At 44.6% G+C, this 18,651-nt stretch overlaps 1 long non-coding RNA gene across 1 annotated transcript; it reads right to left on the bottom strand.

Annotated features, from left to right (window-relative positions):
* Nucleotides 1–90: 90 nt before the first annotated feature.
* Nucleotides 91–4,464, bottom strand: LOC133624965 (uncharacterized). Its single transcript, XR_009818228.1, has 4 exons — nucleotides 4,360–4,464; nucleotides 2,984–3,085; nucleotides 2,759–2,869; nucleotides 91–288 (listed from the first exon to the last, which is right to left on the bottom strand). It is a non-coding gene; the product is annotated as an uncharacterized LOC133624965 (long non-coding RNA).
* Between the last annotated feature and the right edge of the window lie 14,187 nt (nucleotides 4,465–18,651).

Raw genomic sequence — 18,651 nt, 5'->3', positions numbered from 1 at the left:
CATGACATAACAGATGTTAGCTGATTAAAAACTTTTTAAAAAGCAAAGATAACTCTTGTATTTTCAAGACAAGCAAAGCTTCACCTGACATTCTGCAGTGGTTTGAGGACAGACTTGTGATGCGACACAATGGAAGTCTGGCAGTGCAGTGTCCCAGCATCAGCATCCTCTTGGCTTTTTGGTGCCTGAGGACACATTGCCCAGGTGCTACCTTGGTGACCACCTCTGCTGCCAAGTGCAGTCTGTCCATTTTCCACCAGAACCATCTTGCAGCAGAGACTTGGCGTTCTGATTAAACAAACAAATCTCCATTAAAGGCAGAAGACAGAAAAGGCTAACTTTTCTTAAGGTAAGGAAAACCTAAAACAGAACAAAAAAAAATCCATTTTTTTCATCCTTGCTTGTCCAAATCTGCACTACAAGACACTGCTCAGCCTGGAGCCCACAGCTGGATGGGCCTTTCCTTCAGGCACTTCTGCAGCAAAAGCCTCACTGATGCTTTTTGCGAAGAAGCTGCGCTTGCTCTGCTCCTCAAATCTCCCCATCAAAACTTACCACTGCTTTGACACCTGTAGCAGAATAACTGCAGGAGGGGATAACACTGAGTATGTCACCCATGCTGTGTAGTGGACACTGAAGCTTTCATCTTGCGTGGGCCACACCAGTGTCATTGTGACACTGGCTTGTTGCAGCCACAGTGCTAGAGAACGTCTGTGCCATGCCTAAAGCATGAAACCACAGCAAGCACACCTTGGACACTCAACTCACCATGTGTAAATGCACATTTACTCTGAAACACAGCTGGGGAAGCACAACAAAAATCCCCACAACCCTATAACCAAGTGAGAATTTGCAAAAGGAGAGAAAGAAGAATTCCTTCCTCCCAAATACATCATCTTTTTCAATTAGCCTCGGGTTTCTTTTTGAAACCACAGAGACAATTGTAGTTTCATATATGGAGCAGGAAATTAAGGGAGATAGAGAAAGGGAGGGGGGAAAGGAGAGGAATATGAATCGAGAAGGTAAAAGTAGTTTGAAAAAAACAAACCCTAAACCAAACCCAGACCCTGAATGTGTCTCATTCTAGCACTTCAAATGCTGTTGAGGGTGAGAAGAAAAAGGAGGGGAAAAAAATCAAATAACTAAAAAGTTTTGGTTCACAATGAAGAAATGAAGCAAAATTTTCTAGCTGAAGCAAGAGTATGCACTTGGTTTGCTTAGAAATACCTCCCGTGGAAGTTTTTTGACAAATAGTTTATCTTCTTATGAGGGAAGGACGTGGGAACTGGGGCTGTTTAGTCTGGACAAGAGGAGACTGAGGGGGGAGATCTCAGTAATACTTAGAGGTATATAAATGGTGGGTGTCAGGAGGTTGGGACATCCCTTTTTTTCTATAGTAGCCAGCAACAGGACAAGGGGTGATGGGATGAAGCTGGAACACAAAAAGTTCCACTTAAATATAAGAAAAAACTATTTCACTGTTGAGGTGAGGGAGCCCTGGCACAGGCTGCCCAGAGGGGTTGTGGAGTCTCCTTCCTAGGAGGTCTTCAAGACCCATCTGGACACATTCCTGTGTGACCTGATCTAGGTGAACCTGCTTCTGCAGAGGGGGGTTGGACTAGATGATCTCTAGAGGTCTCTTCCACCCCCTACCATTCTGTGATTCAAAAACTAGTGTTGGGATGGGGAAGAGGACACCGGTGTGTGTTGAACTGCCTGTACCTGAAGGACTCAGGCAGCATCCCTCAGCTTGCTGGGAGCTTAATCCCACAGCAAATGGCTAGAATTGGATAAAATTCAAGGAAATAGTAAGGAGCATCCTACAGGTGATGCATCCCTGCAGCACTGTTGTTGATGGAAGGGGAAGGCAGCAGAGCGGGAGCAGCAGCGTAGCGTACATTAAACCATATGCCACTGCCCCATATGGCAGTGTGGTTTGAAGCCTTTCAAGGCCGTTCCAACTGGGTAAAAGGCTTGAAAAGTTTTCAAACAGGGTTTTTATGGTCTGCTGAAATGCAAAATGACCATTTTTCATTCTAGAGGGGAAGTTTATCTGGAGGAAGGCAGCAAGAGAAGCAGCCAACCTCAGCCCCAGCTGCCTGGTTCCTGCTCCCGAGCCGGGCAGAGGAAGTGTTGCAGCCAAGGGAGTGTATTTCTTCCCCAGTTGTCGGCAAGCTGTGCTTTAATAATGGCAAAACAGATAGTGCATGAAGGAACATTAGCTGCAAATAAATGATCCCATGGGGAAGGAAGCTTGGAAGAGGTTTTGTTTTCTAAACTTGACACCAGAGCTGGGAACCTGGTGCACATCTGTGCAAACCTGCCCGGGGAAAGAAGGGAGCGGGCACTAGAGATCTCACCCTGGCTGGAGGCAGCCCTATCGTGGTAGGAACGGGGCCTCATGTTGGGGAGAAATCCTGCATAGCTCTGAATGGAGAAATGGTGATGCAGGAAGCAATGGCACCACCCCTGTGGCTGCAGGAGCTGTTGGTTGCAGGACCCTGGCACAAGCAGGGTCAAAAGCACCTACAGTTGCCTCTCTGGGCTCCCCCTAGACATATTGCTCATGGCCCTGAATCAGATACAGGGGAGGTGAGGGGAAATGGTATGCCTGTTTGTTTGGGACACCCTTCATTTGAACAATGTATAGCATGAAGAAGCAACACTGGTTTGCAATGAAAACTGGTAAGATCTAAATAGCATTGAGTTAAATAGCTAGGGAGGAAAAAACCCTACTCACTCAGTATAATTTACTTACCTGTATAATTTCACAGCTACCAGGAAGGTGAAATGTCCAACTACATGGCAGGTATCGGGGCTTTCCTACGAGTCACATGGTTGTTGGTGATTTTGCTTCTAGAAGCTGCTCCTGGCGTGTTGTAATTACAGGAAAACAACAGTTTCCAGGAACATATAAAATAATCCCTGTTATTTCCAAAAAAACCTCCTAAAAATAACTAAAAACCAAAGAGGAATAACATACCCCAAAGTTGCTCCAAATCTCGCTCTCCTTCAATCTTGTTGATTGGGAGAGGGCTTTTCTCATTCTTGAAGGTCCCACCTCATGGCCTGGTTTAAAACTGGGCTGGAAGAGACATCACAGCAATGGGGAAAAATAATGCTCTAAATGATAGTCATATACCCACCTCAGAGCAACTGAAGAGCACAGAAAGGAAACAGACCCCCCCCCAGCAGTGTTCCTACCCATGGAAAACGCTGCAAATCTGTTGCCTTAAGGGATCTGTTATTTTCTGCTTACATAAATGTATAGATACATGTTTTAATCAGCCTGGATTGTTTTTTTAGAGCTGGTCCCTCACAAATTCAGGCTGAGCTCACTTGACCAACCTTGGGTTTTAACTTTTAGGAGGAACTTGACTTCTGATTTACTAGATAGCTATGGTGAGCCTAATGTAACAAAAAATCTAACCTGTGATGAGTATGGGCTACTGTGTAAATAATGAGTTATATGGGGAAAAAGAAAGTGTAAGTGCTACAGAAATGGTATCAAAGCAGCTAAGTAAATACAAGGAAGGTTAAAATGTCTAACTCTATATGGTATGAAGGCTAAAGCAAACCAGATCTGTCTTCTAGATACTTTTTCCATGTACAGCAGTAAGTGGGCTGCATATAAATAAGGCAAGTATTTAAAGACAGGCAAAAAGAAAAGGGGGGGAAGAAAAGAGATCTAAAGCATTTGGTTGGCATTGATAGCAGTCATTTCAAAAAGCCCTGGAACATTTAAAGAGAATTAGAAAGGATTTTGCTGGAATCAAAGGGAGAGCACTTTCCATGACTGGATGTGTATTTGGGTATCTGCAAACTGATTACATCAGAGTGAGTACAACAGCCTTGATCATCCAGGACTTGTAAATCAGAAGAAAGGGGGTTTTTCCCTGTTTGGCCTCTCTTTTTCTTGCTCACATATCTTACAGCTTTCATTCTTTTGCCTACATCATGGTAAAGTAACATTTATTTTGGCACAGAGGCTCAGGGAGCGCTCCGAAAGGCCCTGCAGGTCGAGCAGCTACAGTGTGCACCAAACCCACAGGGGTGAGGAAACCTGGAAGTATTTAAGTTTAGGGATCTTCTTTCTGTTTTTCATTCTAACCTAAGTCTTCCTTTTCAAGAAGTGGATACTTTCCTCCACGCCTGACCACCACATCCGCTGTGGTGCAGACAGCGCTCCTGCCTCACTGACCTGGCATTGCTTCAGCAGTGCCATCCCCAGAACCAGCTGCCTTGACAGGTGAGCCAAAATCAAAAGTTTTCACAAGGATTTTGCCATAGCAGGTGCCTTACTCACAGCGTCAGACAGTGGTGAGAAGGATGATCAAGCCTCTTTATACCCTGGCTTACCCTTTCCTCCTTCACGCTGGTGGTGGCGGCTGTCTTGGCTCTTTGCTCTGGTCACCCTGTCCTGCTGGGAGGGAGCTGGGATGATGCCTTCTTCAGTCATCCAAGGGTTTATTTCTGTTAGTGAAAAAAAAAAAAAAGTACAGAGGGGAGTGAGGCAAAACGTTGGAGCCAACTTTAAGCCCATTGATGCCAAGAGGGGCATCTCCTCCCCATGCTCTCGCTGTCAGGGGACACTCACCAGCCCCCCAGGAGCCAGTTCGCCTTGTGAAAACAACTCCCAGTGTTGGGTTTTTCTTGTCTTTGTTTTTTTCCCCTTTGGGCTTGGGGTGTTTTTTAAAGCTTTCTCCAGACATAGGCAATACATTTGGCTGGAGAGAGGTGTGGGAGCAGAGGAGAGGGGACTGGGGCAGAGGGGAGCGAGAAGGAGAACCTCCCCTCGCGCAAGGGCTCGCATTGGTGGGGCTCTCCCCACCTCCTCCCTCCTCCCACCCAGTGATGGACAGAGGAGGGCAACGCAGGGGATGGAATGAGATACACCAAATGATGAGAACTGGGGGTGGGGTACATTTTTTTCCCCTGAAATCCCAGCATATGTTCGACAGAAGCTTTGAAGCTGGGAATGTGGGGTGAGCGCCGGCCTGACGTACAGCAAATCCCACGCAAACAGGCAAAAACGAAAATGAAATTACATTCTACCCCTCTTAACACCGTCCCTGTTGTCAAATTCAGCACACACGCATACAAGGGGACCCAGCAGAGCTAGCAAGAGCCTTACCTTTCTGTTTGATGGAAAGCCTAAGCTGGCTTTAGATCAGGGGAATGTATTTCCTTCTGATTTCCCCTAATTACGTTTGTATGTCACACACGGGATCCCCAACACCCAGGAACTGGTACATTTTTATACCCTTACGTGCATCCTCGCTGTGAGACAGTGCAAAAAGGGTTGATTCACCTATTAAAATACACTTTTTCATAGATACCCCTTCTTTTTTTTCTTTTGCTACAGTATTTGCCCTGCTACAGTTCTCATCCTAAGCACCACTAACCCATCTCACTGCTACCAGAGAGGCTTTACAGTGCTATGGAGAACTATTTGGAAGGTACAAATCACTTGACCTAGAGCCTCTCTCCGGAGTGTCAGTGCTGTGCACTACATTTTCACACTGCCAGTCCCTTTATTTAGCTCATGCTAAAGAACATTTTAACATTTAAAGATCCCCTCTGTACATCGTCTAAATGTCTCCATCCTTTGCTTTTAGATTAATATGTCTTCTGTGAAAATGAGATAATTGATTACAGAGCTGTATTATTTACAAATGAAGTGTTGTTCATGTATTGACCTTTCGTTTCTATAGCTCAATACTGGTCCTTGTACAACGTTTTTAATTAGCAAAATGGTAACAGAATTAAAAGAAAAAGGGGGAAAAATAAAAGCTTCTGAGGATGTTTTTAATAAAAAGGAAACTTTAAGCTGACTTGCATATTTAAAACTGCAAAAACTAATGTTTGGTCACATTCTACATCCCAAATCTGTTTTGAAAGATAAAAGAAACCTGCTTCCAAAGGCACTACAAGAAGTGGAAATGCAGGGTGAAGGGGCTGATCAATAGACACAAGTGAGCATTTGCCCTTCATCCTGCTCTAGTAGCTCTTCTGCACCAGGGGATTTGTTTTCAACCCAATCTCCTTGATGAGCAACCAGCAAAACCCACCTCAGCATTTCAGGATGAATAGCACTTTATCAGTGGGGGACTTACTTGCAGACGTACAGAAAAGCAAAGCTCCCAAAACCTGTGGCTGTGAAGCATCAAACAACCATTGTCAAAGATACTAGAAATACTAAAGAGGCAAAATGTGGCAAATTCACTCTCCTGAAGCAGGACAGGGCTACCTGGCCTGTGGAGACAGGCTAGATTAAGTAACTGTGCAGCCCAGAGCCTGGATGAGTCGAGCGGTGACTGGTCCTGGCAGCCCTTCTGAACCCATCCCCAGCCTCAACAGCCATATGCCGAGGATGACTCAAGCCCAGCTGAAAGAAGGATAAAGAGTAAGGAAGCAGGAAGAAACAATAAAATATGGCATAAATATAGTCCACAGGAGTTTGAGGTTTAAAATGAAATACGTTCTGCTTGGGAAGGAGAAGGATACTTCATGAGAGCCACTAAAAGCCTTGGGAAAGCTTTGGATTTCAAGAATAACCAGGAGAAAAAACTCCTCTCCTGCCATGAGCCTGACATACTTCTCATGTAAATGCTTCAATCTGTTTGTGTCTGGTTTAGTTTGACCTCCTAAATGCGTAACTGTTTCTAATGAAGCCGGGGATTTTGATGGGGAGAAGGCGTGCTGTGGTGTGCAAACCAAAGCCGCTCGCCCTGTTTGCTTAACGTGGCTGCTTCAAGGTAGAGGATCACAACACACGGGAAGTATAAACACTTGCAAGGCTTAAATTTACACTAAACAACAGCAACAAAATGTTAAAGCCATCTAAATTTAGCTAGACAACGTGCTTCTAATGAAAATATCCAAAGAGACAGAGCTGACCTCAGTTTGATTCCGCCGTCCTTCCCTGGGAGGTGAAGGAGGGTTTTTCCACGTGGCCTTTGGTGGATTCAGACCCATGAATATAAATATCTGAAATATAAAGCAAATAATTTCATCTCAGTAACAAAGATATTAGCTAATATCCTTACAGCTATAAAGGAACTCGTGTAACTGCCGGAGAAGAGGGGTTTTTTTAATATATATCTATTTTTTTATTAATGCGACAGAAGCGTATTAAAAACGTCTGTCGTTGCAGGACTCGAGAAAAATATTAGGCTCAAAGAAGGTCATAGAGGAAGGACAGAGGAAAGTAACAGAAAAAAAAAGGCTTTAAGTGCATTTTCAGCACCCTATGGATACAGACAAACAGCACACATCACTTTTCAGAGGGGTTTTTTGGAGGGAGGAGCTGTGTTCTGATACACGTAGTCCCATGTGGAACATCCACAGGACCTAAGTAAAAAAGAAAAGCCCCATCAGCTCCTTTCAGGGCTCTTTAGGGAGAAGGAACGTGCTGCTTCCATGGCTGAATTGTTTCCAGCGTGTACTTTGTCCGAGTCATCTCGGCTCCCATTTGCTTGCTAAGGGGTTGGTCCTCTTCCCCTTGAAGTATCATCATCTTCTGGCCCCAGCAGCGATAGCCTGTTCTTCCTGAACAGTCACTCCTATTCAAGGAGCAAACTTAAATGTATATTCAAGGCAGCTGAAACAATTCCCCTGTTTATGATCAAGTTTCCCATTTAAGGTAAATCATACATCTAGGGGACAACCTGCAGGCCCCCTGGCATCTCCAGCTTGGGGCTATCCCTGTGTTTGTGAAGAAAAGTCCCTAAATAGGGCCCAGCCACTCCAAACGACCAAATTTTATCCCTCACCATGGCAGAAAAATCAGAGATGAGGAAACTTGCTGCTTGAGGACAATATAGCCCATACATCCACAGCTTGGGCTAGGCAGGACGCAGGGACCTTTCAGATGTGGAGCCAGTAGGGAGCTACCAGCTCCAGCTACCTGGGGTTTTATAAATCTTTTGGCTATCAGTCTTTCAGAGCTCCAAATGCAAAATCCAGCAGCCCGGGATATCATGTGGATTTATGACTTGGGATTTATGTACTGGTCTGGATAAAATAAGAACTGCCTTGACATTATAGTTTTAAGATTTGAGGAAAAGAAATAATAAAAACAAGGAGACCTGATTTCTTTCCCTTTCAAAGCTTACTGTTTATACAAATGGAGATGCTTTGTGTATATATTCAAGTTCTTTTGATTTTTTTCTTCTTACCTGTGTGCTTCCTGAGGCTGGAAAGTGGAGCAGCACAAGAGACACTGTTCTCACAAGGTTTCCTGCCTGGCAGGGTTCACTCAAGAAAACGTCGTCTCCAGGCATTCCTGGCCCTGCTCCTGGAGTTAAGAAAGGTGCTGGTAAACGTTTAGGGAGATCTCTGGCTGTTTCCACACACTAGGTAGGCTCCCCACAACACCCTTGCCCCAGGTCTCACCTAGTTTCATCACTTTTTTTTTTCCTCATTAAGTAATTTTACAGCCCTTGGTTTGCATTTGTGGGAAGCTGGGTGAGCCCTGTGTGACGTGTACATGTGGTATGTGTGTGTGCTTCTGTGTATGTACATCTGCTCATGTACATGCCTGTAGATGTATATATATACATACATGCCTGTTTATAGCTGTATAGACATATATGAGGTGGTATTATAGCTGAGCTATATTTTAGTTCTTTGATTAGAAAACAGACTTACCACGTTGTGTTAATAGTACTGAACTGGATGTGTTTTGTAAGACAGCCCATCCCAAAGGACTTTCTATCCTTATCTGTAAACTTGTGGCCTTCCCTTTCAGCTTCTTTCATCTTCTAAAACAAGAAAAGATGGAATTTACCTTGATCAGAAGGAAAAAGATATTTTTGCCACCTCTTCTAATATCCTTTCATTCTTCTGCCCACAGTTTCTGAGTGGTTTTCTTCCTGTGATCTGTGAGTTCTGCTCTTTCTTTTATGGATTGTGGTACTCCTTAAGGGAAAAACAACCAAACATACAGCCCCAGCCTTTCAGCCCACCACCTTCACCACCATCTCCCTGTGCAAGGTGGGGAATGTACTAGGACTGTCAGACCACACTAACACCTTCACCTCCAGCTGCTGAAACCTTCGCACGCATCCTTCACCACCTCCCATCTCCAGCTGGCACCACCTAGATGCTCCCAGAGCAGCTCAGTTTTGCTTTGTGTGGGAAGAACAAGCTTTTACATCACCTCTAGTGCCTAGATAACCTAAAGTGGAAAAGTCCTTGTCCCAGGCAAGGAATTCAAACCACCATTCCAGCCCCCTACTCCCATGGACTATGGCTTCAGCAAGTTCCTCCTTGTATGTCTGAAGTACAGTGTTTTTACCTTGGGTTTTTAATTACCACACATTCACGTTGGGGTTTGCAGCACGACTCGTGTCCCAGGAATAATTTGATTTGGAGATTCCATTTTCAATAAAATTAAAGAGCCCAAATCATATCTTAGACCTAGATCAAACTGCTGCTTAGGAAAACAAGTCCACACTTGTATTGGTTTTTAGTCATTCGGTGTGAGTTTTCTGATTGCCACCTCTTTTTAAGCTTAGAAACAATGTGGTGAGCTTTGAGGTTAGAGGCTGAGGAGGACAGCAGACTCCTCAACTCTCCCTAATATCAGCTTTGGTTAAGAAAGTTTGCTGAGAATTTCATACACATTAATGAGATTTCATGAACAGCAAGGAAGGTGGAGGCTGGGGATACATCTTTCCAGTTTTCGCCCACCCTGTACCCCTGGTACCTCAAGTATTCACCGCAGCTCCCATTCAGGCTCTGGGAACTTTTTGGGAGCAGAGTGAGAAGAATATGAAAAAGTCATTCTTGTTCTCCTCCATAAGCCTTTTTCTGTCCACTTTTCACCGTGCTGGCAGCAAGAGAAGGGCGGGTGGCTCTGGTTGTGAACGTGGGGATGTGGTACCCCACACCAGAGCAGCCACCACACCACGGGGACATCCCAAGCCTCTCACTCCGCTCCCCGCAGCACCCAGCACTAACAAAACCCACTAAATCAGGGTGCCAAAAGCATCTTTCACTTGCCTGCTTGGTGCCAGTACGTGGCTCCTGCCCTCACGGTACCATCTCCAGCCGTTAGAAGTTCTCTCTCCATCCAAGGGTGAGGGAGGGGGCCGGGGACACGCTCCAGTGCAAGGCACTAAGTGTCTGGACCTTGCTAAGTTCAAAGGCACCCTCCCCTCCCGCCCCGAGGAGGGATGTAGCAGGCCAGAGGATGGCTGGAGGCCACACAGACGGGAAGGTATGTAACAATCCATTTATCACTTTGCAAATATTAGTGCTGCTCGCATTTGCTGCAGCAATATTTCTTCCTGGAAATTGGTGAAGTGAGTAATAACAATGTTATTTATTCTAAGACCTTGGAACTGAGAAGCAATAACAGGGGGGACTGTTCCCTTGAAAGCTTCGGAGGTGCTGGAAATAAAATGGGGGGGGGGGGGGAAGAACATAGACCAACAAAGGTCTGGAGGAGAGAAAGCCATCGAAATCTCTTGTTTAATTTCGTTGCCCCAAAGGTAATAAAATGCGTTGTGTAATGATTTATAGATAAACAAGGAGAGGGTGAGAGAAGGGCAAACATTTCAGATTCATCTCTCACTGGCACATCCCGCGAGGTAACGGGAGCTTCCCTCGCTCTGCCTCCAAGGGCTTACCCCAGCACTCCCTGGCACCTCGGGTTTTGTCTCTACCAAAGCACATCCTTTGCCACAGAGTCTCTGTTCTGATTTTTTTTTTACTCCTTTCTCCTGCCTTTCCTCCCTTGCATCCCTTATCTGAATATATAAAGCTGCCCTTTGCTCAGATTTATGGGTTGGGGCAGCCCTGTGTGTATTTACAGTCTCCTGACCTGCAGACCTACAGCTGAACAAGAGCAGGAGGAAACCAGGGCCCGTTCCATAAACAGAGACAGATACGAGGGGGAGGCAGCAGGAATTGCAAGCAGCACTTAAACATTTTTAACTATTTGGCCAAGCCAAGGAATTAGCGATTAGATTAGAGGCAAAGAAAAATGAGAAGCGGGGTTAGAGATTTGAGGGGGGAGGGGGTGGCAACAGCTGAGAGCGGCCCCCAGGTTTGACATGAGGAGAAATCAAAAGTTACAGGGATTTTTTTTATATATATATAAAAGGTTTTCCAGGGCAAAAGGGAATGGGGATGAAAGCGAATCTCTCAAAGCGTTTTAATCAGAGCTGTGCTTTCCTCGGGTAGAGCCGAGCAGCGCTTTTCAAGTCTAATTACCTTTTGGGGAGGTAGATCACTTAGTCTGTGTTTATTCAGGTACTAATTGCCTCAGATTAAGTAAAAAGAAAAACCTGAAGGAAAAACAAATACTTCTTACTTCGGTGTCCACGTGTTGGTTTGCGGGCAGAAAGGCGGTGAGAGGGATCGCAGAGGGGCCAGGGAGCAACTCGACTCGGCTTCTCCGAGGCAAAGGCAGCAAAAGTGGCAACGACCTGCAGAATAAATAAATGAAATGCAACGTATGTAGGGGTCACGATATAGCATAAGTATATCAACATGATGAACAGCTTTGATGAAAATGGTAAACAAAACCACCCTCTCTTCCTGTGGCTTGTTTTACATTGCAATAAACCACTGGCTCTATAACCTATCAGAACATGCTGAGATTTTATGCATCATTTCCAACTACTATTTGAACATTTGGTTTAGAGTAGTCATGAACTATAATTAATGGGATCTTTTTTCCCCCCCCTCCCCCCGATAAAAAACACCCTTTATTGTATTTTATTACCTGTTGGTCCAAAGCTCCGTATAGATGACGTAAATTCACTGTAGGTTTTAAGATGGGGATATGGGGTGTGTGTGTGTGCCGGGGAGGGAGGGAGGGAGAGGGTTTAGCACGTGATTATGATGAATTAACAATTTACCATCTTTAATCAAACCCAGGAGTTTTAAGCTTGAGACACCCAGTCCAAATTTTCCCTTTGCTCCCACAAGCGAGCTGGTAGCGCCGGGACGCCGACGTTTCGGCCCAAGCTCAGCTTTCCCTAGAAGACAGGAGAGAAAAAACAAACCACCCCAACACAACAACCCAGGCACCACAAAGACCATTGAGATGAATGGCTCTATTTTATGAGCCATAAAAGTTTTATTCATCTTGACACCGAAACAGGTTTAGGCAGCGAGTTGACACGCCTTAAATAAATAAGTGGAATTAATTCCCCGGCTCTTGAAACAATAGCGGCGTGCCCGTAGCGCCGAGAGCTGCCCCGTTGTTTCCCGTTGCTGCTCGATATCGATATTATTTGTGTGGGGGGTTTTTCTTGTTGGTTTGGGGTTGGGTTTGTTGGGGTTGGGTTTTTTTTTTCCTGTTTTCCTCTGGGGTCTGGTTGCTCCACTTCAGATTCTTCCCCTGTTTTATTAGAGGTTGAAAAAGGTTCAAGACCTGGTTGTACCGCTGCTCCCACCGACAGCTAAGGAACCAGTTTGGCGTCTGGTTTGTCTGTTGTTTTACTGCTGACCTTCAAATCAACTTTCCCCCCTGACCCCAGGAGGCATCTATCATGACAAGAGGCTGTTTAACACAAATGGTGCCCATTTATAGGGGAAGAGAGTCAGAAGATTTCCTTGGTTGTTGTTGGTTTGGGGGTTGGTTTTTTTTCCTTAAATGAAGAATTTGGTTTTTTCACCCCTCTTTTCTCAGTCACCACAGGTGAAATCCCTCCTAGCAGCTGGCTTATGAAATAATGCGAGGGGAGGCCTTAATGAGCTGAAAGCACCCTCAGCTGGAGATAAATATATGCAAATGAGATGCACAAACAAAGGAGCCCGGACAGAGAAATATCTGCAATTCCAGCAAAATGCTGCCTGCAGCTAGAAGATGAACAGCTTTGATAAAATGGTAACAAAAAGCACCTTTTTCTCCTCCAGCTTGTTTTACATTGCAATAGAGCATTGTTATTGTAACCCATCGGAGCATGCAGAGGTTTTGCTGCCTCTGCTTCAAAAAAAAGAGAAACAAAAAACCTGTTTAAACATTTGTTTTTTAAGGTATTCATGGGCTGTGAGCTATGTGATGGGCTTGGGGGGGGTGGTTTTTTGGTGGCTTGGGGTGGGGTTTATGGAGGGGTTGGTTTGGTCAGGGTAGGTGTTTCAGGGTTGTTTGTGGGGGGGGTTAAGCTTATTTTAGAATATGATTTTTACCTGTTGGTCTCTCTCCGACTGGGGTTCCTGGTGATATTTGTCGTGATGTTTTGCGAGGTTGGGGGGTGAAAGGGGGGGGGGGGGGGAAATGTTGCTTATCTGAAAAAAAAAGAATAGATTAGAGGTTTGCTTTCGGATTTGGAGGGAAAATCCAAGCTGACAAGTAGCAAGGAGCAGCTCGGGGCAGGGGGGATGAAGGGGAGGAAAAAAAACCAACCAGGCTTGAACATTCACCAAGCAGCACCCAAATAGGCAGCTTTAATGAAAGCAATCAAGCCTCAGAGCTAATTCAGAGACAGACATCTAACATGCTGATTTTAATAAGCTTTTAAAAGGCAATCTCTAACTTTTAAAAGTCGCTCTTTTTAATTTAATTGGGGAGGGAGGGGCTTTGTTTGTTTGTTTGTTTCATATATTGCCAAAACAAACACAGCCAACTAAAATATGTTTTCAATATGTATAAGTAGCACATCTAGACAATGTTTTAAATTAGCCCTAGTGGGTTTTTTTGGGAGGGGGGGAGAAGCTTACTTGAACTGAGGTGAAAACATTTTCCAAGCAGGGCTCGTCACGTCAAAGTCATATCTCTATATTCTGTCGTTGTGAATCCTCAACATGTGAACGTAGGAAGTCTCCTTCAGAAAACACTGCTGATCCTCTCTCAGAGATGCACAGGTTACTCGCTGTGAGGCAGAGGAGAAAGAAGGCAGAGAAAATACAGTACTGTTTAACTTTTAACCTTATGATATCATTAAATAGATCGTTATGGATTTATAAACGGAGGATAAACACTATAAAGTTTAGAGGGCCCTTTACTCAAAGCACTAACCACAATTTTTATATCTGGCAAGAAGAAGAAAAATAGACTTACCTTTTTTTTTCAATAATAAACCCACCCTCTTACTAGGTTCTGTGGCTTTGGCACTTACAGATGTTAGAGCAGACAAGTGTCGGATTTCCCCGATGTCAAGCAGATCTCCTAATTTCTCATAGACTTCTCCTGTTGCATTTTTGGCCCGATGTGAGAGCCATCAATTTAATTTGTCGGGGCTACAATGGAGATGGGGATAACACACGTACAACGTGCTTTAGGGACCCCCCTAAAACCTGACAGGCAGCTCTCTGCCCACCGTTGCCCCGCGCTCGGGATTTCAAGAGTTAATAAAAACTTGGTTCTATTAGGAAGGCTTTTCCATTTTTTTTTTTTGCAGCCCAGGTTTGTAGCAGCATAATTATGTTCAACTGCTGTTGTTTGAAAAGGGCAAACAGCATCTTAGGCACAGAACAATGAAATTACAGCTGAGATTTAGGTTAGCAAAAGCCGTCTTCTGCAGGCTTTTATGATTCATTATTTCCCATTAAATACAGTATTAGAAGTGTACACCAGATAGCTCATGGTTGCTGCGCTCAGAGCACATTATCTATATTACACAGGTCTGGGGAGCAGAATTAGAAAACTTTGGGGGAATGAGCAATATGTGTTTGCTGATAGAAGTACCATATGGCTCATCTTCCTCAATTGCTTTCATTGCGACTCTGATGCTGGAGAAATTAAAGTTTTATTTGATGTGGCACAGCTTAATGAACTGTCTTCTGTTAGGAAAATTGAATATGTTTCCTGTTATTTGAGCACAGAGCCCTCATGGTTTTGGCTGATGAGGGATGCATTATGTATTGTTTATTTAGCATTTTGAAAACAAAAGCAGATATTGGAGGTAAAATTGATTACTGCAGGATGTGTTATATAATCACATTTTTCTTCCTTTCTTTCTTTCTTTAAATTATGGCCCTGCCTATTAATTTTATGACAGCGTTTTTCTGGTGTCAAATACATACACACACACACACCCCCTCCCCCCCCATCAAAAATGGAGGCGTAGGGGGTGTTAGTTCAAAGTATCCTATCTCTACTTTGCTTAAAAGCAGCAGTACAATTTTTAAAGCTTAGAGAAGGACACGAAAGGAGGGAAAAAAAAGCACACTTACACGTGTATTAACCTGCAGGCCCAGCGGTTGTCGTGCTGTCGATCTGGGGATGCTCGAGGACCGCGCATGCACCGGGCTGTGTCCTTAGAGGAAGGCTTGCTCCTCCATCCTAGCTGGAGGACACAAAGAGGGGAATATGTAGGCTTCAGTAACCAAATACTCCAAAACCTCACGTTTCTAAATACGCAGGGGAGAGTTAATTGCAAAATGTTAATGCCTAGAGGGGAGGGGGTGGATATAACCAGGGAGGATATAGCAAAGCATCGGGTGGAGCAGGGCCCAAGCTACCTGGCACTGCAACATCAGTCATTTATCTGTGGCAAGAAAGAAGTTAGTGATGGAAAGATGGCTCAGATAAAAGGCAACGTGTGTTTTTTTGGCTTTGTTTTATAGCATACACAGACATGCACACACACACCAGGGCGGACGAGCCCTGCCTGTATCGCTGGGGTGGTTATAAGCCCAGTGACAGACAGGGCTGCGCTGCTGACCCAAGTTTGTGAGCAGACAACTCCATCTAAACACTAAAAGGCAAAACCAAATTTATCTTTGAAGTACATTACTCTTATTAATTCCACTTCTACTTGTTGGAAATCCTGCCCCGTGACACCCTCTAGCTTTTACTGTTATTGATCTCGCAGCAAAAAGCAGGGGGTGGAGGGGAAGCAGAGAGTGGAAGGGAAAAACGAGCTGGGATAACTCGGTGCTTTTTTTTTCCCCCCTTGCCCTCCACGTTGCTCTGACAAAAAGGCAATTTGTCTTGCGTTGCCCCACGATGTTTGAGGACTCTGGCAAACGTGCATGTTAAACAAGCCCCGCACAGAATCTAAATATCATCCATTAAAAGAGAAAGTCCCAAACGTGTTTATAGGAGCGGGCCAAGGCGCGCAGCCCTCGCGCCGGCAAAGCTCCCATTGACGTCAGCGCGGCTCCTGCTTATGCAAAGAGTGCAGGATGCTGCCCCGTGCTACCTGAGGGAAGGAGGTGGAGGGTGGGGGGGAGGAAGAAATGAGGAAAGGGGAAAAAAAAAAAGAAATGAGTGGTAGTGGAAGGAGGACGTTGCTCTTGAAAATGTCTTGGAGCAAAGTGGTTAAGCAAAGCCTGTACAAACAGTGACTATAAATATTTTCCGTTCCGTACGGCTCTTCAAACAGTTCCCTGCCGTAATTTCAGCTGAGCTCAAAAACAAATAAATTGTAGCAAGGGGGAAGGGGGGGGAGAAAAGAAAATAAGATATGAAAGAAGGAGGAAAAAAAAATATAATACATTGCAACCAATGCTAAAACCACAAAAAAACTTCATTTGTTTTCCAGCCAGATCTATTTCCCAAGGAGAGAAACCGGTGGGTTTTTATGAAAGGCTGCTCCATGACAGGAGCCTCCTTTGAGGAAGACCGTTATGCATTGTTATCAGCATGGCGTAATTTGACTGTTGACAAAGTATCTGTGGCAGCAAGAATGAAAGCAGTTAGAAGTGTGGCGGGTTGTAATCAAGAAGATGCTTAGCTGTGCAACGCTGCATCTTGAGCAGATTTGAATCAACATTGCCTTGAGGGGACACACACACACACACACACAAAAAAAAAGTCCATTAATTTTTAGTGGGAAAATTAGAGTGGCACTTGATGAAGTGAAATTTGACATGCGTTAATTGCTCCGCAGCTCTCCTAATTAGAGATTTTCAAATTCTTTTACTGCTGTCAGCCTGATGGCACATTGTCTTTGCTGGACAAATAGTAAAATTGCAAATTGGGTTGATCAAGAAGTTGGACTTGGGAGATACGGGACTCTGGCTGGTTTTGCTGCTGATCATCGTTTTTATAGAAGGGCTGGGGGTGCTGTAGCCTACGAAGGGCATTTGGGGAGAGAAGTACAATAAAACCCTTCTTGATAAATAATCAATGCTCTAACAGAGCTTGTTTAAAAAAAGATTAAAGGGATGCAAAAAGTGGACAATAAAGCAATGGAGTTGCAAATAAACCTTTAACCTTTGTTAAATCTATGTCCTGCATAACATTTCAAATACGATCCTATTTCTAATAAAGCTGCTTAAATGCAGTTGGTTTTTATTCCGCCTCTGGTACGTGGAGGCAAAGGATGGGATTCAGATTCCTGCATCTGTTTTTTTTGCGCCCTGACCTGAAAGGCAACGTAGGCAAGACCATGTTTTTGTCAAAAACTAGTTATAAGGTTACACGAGCACGAGCATTCGATCAGTTCTGAAGGCACGATTTTTGTCTCTTTCGCTTTTGTTTTCCCCTCCCCACCTCCCCAGATCACTCCTCCCCTCCCTTAGCCTTTGAACCCCTCTTAATTCATTAACATATTGAATTTTTTCAATTTTCCATTTTCTTGCAATGACAATATTAATGCTAGGGCCAAGGCCTGATTGGAGCTAAATTACTTGTTACCTGCTGGCATTTATTTATATGGCATTGAATTATAAAGCTTTGTTATTGTCATGCCTTGGGCGAATTGTTTATGACACCAGTAATAGGAGTAATTGTTATTGTTGAAATTACCTGTCAGCTACCCATAGCAGTGGCCCTTGTCCCACTGACAAATAGTGACAGGGGAGAGGGATCCTCCGCACGTCCTCCTGATGACTTCTCCTCTGATAATAAGGAGTGCAGGGCCTCTGATAATTTGCCTGTCACTGTTGAGTGCAGCTCAGAGAGAGTTGGCCAAATTGTTGTCATTCACTTTGACAAAGACAGCAAAACGCTCTGGAGCAGGAGGAGGATTATCAAAATAAATGAAAGCGCTCACACGTCCTTTGTTTTAGGTTTTTGGGGGGTTGGGTTTCTTTTTCCCTTCCCTCTTTCCCCATTCCCACTCGCCTGCCTTTACCCTACAGTTGTAAAGATGGGAATACGGTTCTTAGCGGTGGGACTTGAGAGGCGGCACCAGGGAGGGGGACGATGACACGAGGGCTCGTGCAGTTTGCTTTCTGTTTGCCCCAAATGTTTCAGGTTTCTAAATATAAATTAACATTTCTCTATTTTTCCCCCCCTTAAGGCTGTGTGTGTTTTGGTACTTATTGACTGTCATTGCAAGGGAAAGGGTGGTGTTTCTGTTGGGTGGATTTCATTGCATTTTTCATACTCGGCAGCGTTTCTTTCAACTCTTGCTCTTATGCCCAACACAGTGAACACCCCCTGGTACAAAAGTCACCTACAGCCAATGCACAGGGCTGCTGGAGGTATCCCTCTGCCCCTGCAGCTTTTTATCCCTCCCCCCCACAAACCCTCTTGCAATAGCAACTGAATTATCTTCACCAAAAAATACCCTTTTCCTATAGGAAAGGAGACTCCTGCCACTGCTAAACCAAGTGGAGGCTGGTTTGCTGTGGCAAAGGACCACTGCTAACAAGGGCTTTGCAAAGAAGTGGTGGCATTTGTCAGAGCCTATCTGGGTTTTTTTTTTCCCCAATAAATAAATAAATAAATGGCAAAACCTCCCCCTTCACTCCCCGCGCCTGGTGCGCACGGGAGGACGCCCACGCTCAGCGCACACT

The sequence above is a fragment of the Colius striatus genome, chromosome 2 (genome assembly GCF_028858725.1).
Source record: "Colius striatus isolate bColStr4 chromosome 2, bColStr4.1.hap1, whole genome shotgun sequence".
NCBI lineage: Eukaryota > Metazoa > Chordata > Aves > Coliiformes > Coliidae > Colius > Colius striatus.
The sequence above is the reverse complement of the archived record's forward strand: the minus strand, read 5'-3'. Positions and strand labels throughout refer to the sequence as shown.